Source organism: Sminthopsis crassicaudata, chromosome 5 (genome assembly GCF_048593235.1).
Source record: "Sminthopsis crassicaudata isolate SCR6 chromosome 5, ASM4859323v1, whole genome shotgun sequence".
Taxonomy (NCBI): Eukaryota; Metazoa; Chordata; class Mammalia; order Dasyuromorphia; family Dasyuridae; genus Sminthopsis; species Sminthopsis crassicaudata.
Genome location: NC_133621.1, coordinates 190560333 through 190567842, shown reverse-complemented (window position 1 = coordinate 190567842; position 7510 = coordinate 190560333).

Here is a 7510-nt window from a genome sequence, read left to right as displayed (position 1 = left end):
CCCTCTATACCAAACTATTCTCTTGAGTTCTCTGTCATAAAACTGCTAAGTTTTAGCTCTGGTAGGATTACTTCTACCTTTTGCTTCCATCACTCCACATATAGTACTGAACATAAGTAAAGAAAATCATGTAATCATTCTGACAGGGTCTGTTACAAATTTATGCTACATAATCTCAATAGAGTCCTTACTGCCAATAAACAATCTTCTATACCTTCCTTATCAATTCACCATCGAACTCTCCTTAGTAGCTCTTCCAAAGGTTTTCATCCTTCCTCACTTCCCATGGCTCTCCCTCCCTCCTACCCTTTCAACTAAGAACCTTGCTTTAACTTTTATTGAAAAAAAATTGATGCCATTCACTAAGAGCTCCCTCTTCTCCTCATATCGCTCATATGCCTTTTCCCACCATTTCTTCCTTTGCCTCCATCTCACACAACATTTTGCCAAGGCAAACTCCTCTATTTGTACAGGTGATCTCATTCCATCCCATCTCCTCCAGATCAGATTGCCTCCTCTAGCACCCCCACTTTCCTACTTATCTTCATTCTTTTCCTGTCTACTGGTTGCTTCTCTACTAAGCACAAACACTTCTATGTTTCCTCCATCTGCACAATACTTTTGTAAGCTGAACCATTTATACTAGGTGCTTCCATTTTCCTTCCTCTCATTCTCTTCTTAACTCCTTACAATTTGGCTTCCAACCTCATCATTCAACCAAAATTGTTCTCTTCATTTTTACCAGTAATCTTCTAATTGCTAAACCTAGCAGCTTTTTTTGGTCTTTATTTTTCTTGAATTCCCTGCAGAAGCAATAAAAATTAAAAGCTACACAGAGAGAAATTTTGACTCAAAATTAGGAAAAAAATTCCCTAATAATTAGAGCTGGTCATAACTGGAATCAGTAAGTTCCTTCTCACTGTAAATCTTCAAGCAAACAAGAAAGAAAGCTAATTGTTAGGTAAAGGGGATTATAGCAGTAGCAATACATGACTATGAGAATTTGACTAATAAGGAAAGCTGAGTGCGATAGAACTTTTGAATTGTAGTGCTGGAGAAGAGTTTTGAGACTATCTTAAAAACAAAAAGGGCAAATCAATCAATACTCTCCCTCTTCACATTTTTCCCACAAGGTAAATATAGTCTTATTGTTGTGATGACCAGAATCCTCATATCTCCCATATCTAGAAAAACCCCTAACCTAAAAAGTCTATACATAAATTCACAAAGCATAGGTTACATCAAATAGGTGATCCAACTTAACATATATAAGCAATTTGACCTCATAATTACCACTGAGACTTAGTGGAATGTGACCAATGACTAGAATGTGGTTCTGAAAGGATATATCTTATTTTAAAAGTATGGTATAGCTAGTATTGAAAAGGAGGAGAATAACAATAAATTTAGAGATGTACCCAGATGAGGAAATCTAGGAATTAAAGGTGGGAAAATAAGATAGAGAACATTTGGATGAAAATCAGCAGGAACAAAAAGCAAAAGTTATAACATCATTGCAATGCAAGCCACCTGGACAGAAAGAAGTAGATGAGGAGTTTGGGAAATAGATCACAAACCTGGCATAGAAGCATGATAATGTGGTGATGAGAGATTCCAATTATCTGCTGGAACCCCTTCCCCCCCATTTCTGTCTCTTTCTCCAAAGCATAGAAGTAATTTCTTCCTTTAAAAGGTGGAAGGAGGAACTGATGAAAGGAACTTTTATTCTAGATCTGATTTTCATGAAAAGATGGTTCTATGGATAACCAGTTACACACTCAAGTGCCATGGCTCCCCAGCTACTTCAGATTACTACTGTAATGGAGAGAAATCTTGGTATGCTGAATTTGGAAACAAAGGATTTGATTTCATAATCTCAATTTTGCCACTTAAGCAAGTCATTTTCTTTCCAGGATCAGTTTTTACATCTATAAAATGACGAGGGAGGGGGGTGGTTTAAAGTATACTGGGTGGCCTCCAAAGTGATTTCCAGCTCAAAAATCTGTGATTCTCTCTTCAGATCCCCTTTAAATTCATGCCTAGTTGTTGGAGAGAAACAAGGCTAAATTATAGGAATTATTAAGGAAATGACCATTTCAACTTTAAAAATTGGAATAGGAAAGGAAAGGAAAACTGAGGTTAGATAAATTTTAACATGCACTCCAAATTGGAGAAAAATCTGTTTTTTACTCCCCTCACTCCATTTTATAATTGTATTAAGGCAAAGAGCATAGGCAAAGGAGGGATAAACAGTGATTTTAGCAGACCACGGAGAAAGTATAGCTGCTCAGCTCTTACTTTGCTTCCATCCTATATGTCAAAGAGAATAATCCTTTGAGTGGAATGGATAGAACAAAAGTGGCCAGTGGAAAGAAGATATCCAAGATAAGTAGGAGATGGTAAAGAACTCAGTTGCCCTTGAGGAGCTCAAGTTGCTAAACCAAATCATTTGCCCCCATAAGCCCCATTCTATCTTCTACACACATAACATTTGTACTTCATGTTTGGAATGTCCTTCCTTTTCATCTCTACTAGAATTTCTGGATCCCTTCAAAAATCATCCCAAGTTTGTAAATAATTCATCCATTTTGATTATACTGTCAGACTTGCTGGCATATAGTTGGGCAAAATAGTTTCTAATTATTGTTTTGATTTCTTTTCCTTGGTGCTAAGTTCATCCATTTCATTTTTCATGCTGGTAATTTGATTTATCCAAACCAAAGGTTTATCTATTTTGTTGTTGTTGTTGTTGTTTTATACAACTAAATTTTAGTTTTATTAATTAGTTTAATAGTTTTCTTAGTTTCAATTTTATTAATCTCTCATTTGAGTTTCATAATTTCTAATTTGGTATTTCATTGGGGATTTTAATTTGTTCTTTTTCTAGGTTTTTTAGTTGCCTGCCCAGTTCATTGATTTCTGCTTTCTCTATTTTATTCATGCTACTATTAATGATACAAAGTTTCCCCTAAGAACTGCTTTGGTTGGATCCCACAGGTTTTGGTATTGTCTCATTATTGCCATTTTCTTGGATGAAATTATTGATTATTTTTATGATTGGTTGTTTGACTCATTTAGTCTTTAGAATTAGAATAAAATATTCTGTCTTTCCTTGGTCCTTCATTGAATATAATATTATTGTATTGTGGTCTGAAAAGAAAGCATTTACTATTTCTGCCTTTCTGCATTTGAGTATGAGGGGTTTTATGCCCTAATACATGGTCAATTTTTGTGTAGTTGCCATGTACTGCTGAGAAAAAAAGGTGTATTCCTTTCTGTCCCTATTGTATTAACCTCCCTATTTTCTTTCTTATTTGTTTTGTGGTTAGATTTGTCTAATTTTGAGAGGGGAAGGTTGAAGTCCCCCACTACTAAAGTTTTGCTGTCTATTTCTTTCTGCAACTGGTTTAATATCTTCTCTAAGAATTTGAATGCTCTATCATTTGGTGCATATACATTTAGTATTAATATTACTTCATTGTTTATGGTATTCTTTAACAAGATGTAGTTTCCTTCCTTATTCCTTTTAATTAGATCTTTTTTTTACTTTTGCTTCATCCAAGATAAGAATTGCTACCCTTGCATTTTTTACTTCAGCTGAAGCATAATAAATTCTGTTCCAGGTTTTTACCCTTAATTTAAATGTATCTCTCTGTTTCAAATGTATTTTTATGTAAATAACATATTGTAGGATTCTGTTTTTTAATCCATTCTGCTATATGCTTCCATTTTATAGGAGAGTTCATCCCATTCACATTCATGGTTATGATTATCAGTTCTGTATTTTCCTCTTTCCTATTTTCTTCCCTATATATATTTATGCTCTTTCTTTTTACCCAATCCCTCCTTAGCAGTGTTTTGTTTCTAACTGCCATTTACCTGTTCTATCTTATATCACCCTTCTCCCTTCTCTTACCCTTTTTTCCTAGTGTTTCTGTCCTCTCTTCTACCCAGCTTCTTCCTTTTCTTTTTTCTTTCTCCTCCTACTTCTTTTTAGAGTAAGATAAATTTCTATACCCAGCTGAGTGATTAAATGATTATTTCAGTAAACTGGAGGTAAATTACATCACAAGAAGAGGCCAAAAAGAACAGTTGCAATTGAAGGAAAAAAAGGGAGAGGGATCAGCCTTGTGTGAATCTTAATTTCATTGGATTTGGCTCAAAGACAGAATGTCAGACATATTTAGTTTGATATAAAAACTTGTCATATCCTATAGAAAAGTAGGAGGAAAAAGTAGAAAGAAAAGGAGGTAATAGAAGAGAGAACAGAAGTAAAAGGGGAAAGGAATAATAAAGGAGGAGGAGTTATTTAGGGGAGGAGATGGCAGGAGAGGAGGGAGAAAAATTTGGAACACATATTTTTGCAAGGGTGAATGTTGAAAACTATCTTTTCATATATTTTGATAATGAAAAGCTATAATGAAAAGCTATATGATAAAGAAAAGTTATTCCCTCTTTGAACCAGAACTGATGAGATTAAACTTCAGATAATGCTCATTCTCTTCCCATCTTTCCATCTATTGTAATAGGTCTTTTGTGCCTCTTTATGTGATCTAATTTGTCCTATTATACCTCCCCATTTTTCTTCTCTCAGTACAATTCTTTTCTCATATCTTAATGTCTTTTTCTTTGATATCATCCTATGGTAACCGCATCTTCTTTCCATCTGTGCCCCCTCTAACTCAAAAATTATAGATATCATTTTCTCATCTAAGGAGGTAAACAATTTAACATTTAAATAAAATACAATTTATCTATTCCCCCCCATTTATCTTTCTTTGCTTCTCTTAAGTCCTGAAGATCAAATTTTCTGTTTAATTCTGTTTTTTTCAATAGAAATGATTGAAAATATTTTACTTCATTAAGGATCCTTCTCTTCCCCTGAAAAATGATACTCAGCATTACTGGATGGTTAATTCTTGGTTGTATCCCCAAGTTCTTTGCCCTCCAGAATATGGTATTCCAGAACCTTTGATTCTTTATTGTAGATACTGCCAGATTTTCAGTAATTCTGATTGTTGCTCCTTTTTGCTTGAATTATTTTTGTATGGTAGCTTGCAGTATTTTTTCCTTTAGATTACAGTTCTGGAGTTTTGCAACAATGTTCCTTGGGATTTTCCATGTGGTATCTCTTTCCAGAGGTGATCTGTGGAATCTTCCATTGACTATTTCTCCCTCTGGTTCTAATATATCAGGACAATTTTCCTTGATGATCTTTTAAAGAATGCTATCCAGGTTCTTTTTGTAGTCATGGACTTCAGGTAAGCCAATAATTTTTAAATTGTCTCTTCTGGATCTATTTTCTAAGTTGGCTCTTTTTTCCAGTGAGGTAATTTTTACACCCCCCCCCATTTTTTCATTCTTTGGCTAATTTTTGATATCCCACAGTATTGATTTGCCCTGTTCTAGTTTTTAATGTGTGATTTTCTTCAGTTGGATTTTGTAACTTTTCTTCCATTTGATTAATTCTACTTTTCAAAGTATTGTTTTCTTCAGTGGATTTTTTTTTCTTACAGCATGGGTTAGCTTTACCTGCTCTTTCCAAGAAACAGCCTGATTTCCCAGAATTTGCCTTCTGAACTGGGACTGGAGGCTTCCTTACTGGTTTGCTTTGCTACTGAGCCAGAACCAAGAGGCTGTAAGTAAGACACCAAACACAAGAAATCCTTGTGCTCAAAGCCAACGCTCAGGGCTGCATGGGAAGCTTGGAACAGCACCCTCTTTACCCCAGGATCAGAGCTTGAGCATAAAAGTCACAAAAGATAAAATACAAAAAGAGAATGAAAGAAAATGAGCAAGAAACAGAAAAGAATCTTAACCATAGAAAGCTACTATGATGACAGGGAAGATCAAAACACTAACTCAGATGAGGACAAAATGTCTACAGAGGAAATCTCAAAGAGTGATATGAATTGGTCTCAAATCCAAAAAGCTTTCTTGGAAGTGACCATTAATGTTTTAAAAGGAAGATAAGAGAAATAGAAGAAAAAAATGAGAAAAGAAATGAGAGGTATATGAGAGAGAGTCAGCAATTTGGAAAAGGAAGGAAAAAAATTTACTAAAGAATCCTTTAAAAATACAATCAATCAAAAAATCCATTTAAAAAATAAATTCCTTATAAAACACAATAGGCCAAATCCAAAACAAATCTGGGTCAGCGGGTTTATATGGTTTGGTGACTGTGTATAGCCAAATTATTTTCTGAAATAATTTCATAGATCCATAAAAGTATATTAATATATCTGACCTCTCATTTCTTTAACAAAACACTTTATTTTTAAAAATTCTTTTTCTGAGTTTCTCCTTGTGATTATTTTAGTTGTTTTTTAAATTATATTTTATTTTTCCATTCACCAAAAATCTCCCCTCTCCAACTTTTCCCCCTCAACAAAAACAAAATAAAAACAATATCTTGTTATAATATGTATATTTGAGCAAAAAAATATTGAGTGATTACATTTTTTGCTTCATTTTTCTAATTCTCATTCTAATTTTTAGGATATTTGTTGTTTTTGGTAAGGTTTTGTGTCTTCTGTGCTAAAGTGATAATTTCCTTTCCAATTCTTTCTTTCATAACTCTAATTTCTTTCCCATTTTTCCTTCTAATATACTCACTTCATTGATAAAAACATTTTTTGAACTCTATTAAAAAAACTTTTGCTTCAAGAACTCTGGGAGATGATTATGAACCACTACATAGAATTCCCAATTCCTCTAATTTTATCTGCCTGCATTTTGGATTTCCTTCACAAGCTAATTGTACACTATTTCAAAGTCTGATCCTTTTTGTACAGCAAAACAACTGTTTGGACATGTATACATACATACATACATATATATAGTATTTCCCCAAATAGAAGGCAAGCTGTCTGTTGGCAGAGACTGGCTTAGTTTTGTATCTTCTGTAACCTCATTATCTGTTATACAGTAAGCACAGCAAGCTTACATGTTAAGTTACTATGTAACTTACATAGTAAGCACTTAATAAAGGCTCATTGAGAAAATGAAATAATGTTTTAAGTTTATAATGGATGAACTTAGTAAAATATGTTTTTTAATAGACATACATATTTATACAATTATCTTGTTGCACAAATAAAAAATTATCAAAAAGGGAAAAAATAGAAAGAAAATAAAATTCAAGCAAACGACAACAAAAAAAGAAAATATTGTGAAATGTTGTGATTCACACTCAGTTCCCACAGTCCTCTCTCTGGGTGCAGATGGTTCTTTTCGTCACAAGATCATTGGAACTGGTCTGAATCATCTCATTATTGAGAAGAGCCACATGCATCAGAATTGATCATTATATAATCTTGTTGTTGTATACAATGGTCTCCTGGGTCTGTTCATTTCATTAGCATCAGTTCATATAAGTCTCTCCAGCCCTCTCTGAAATCATCTTGCTGATCATTTCTTATAGAATGATAATAATATTCTATAACATTCATATACCATAACTTATTCAGCCATTTTCCAACTGATGGGCATCCATTCAGTTTCCAGTTTC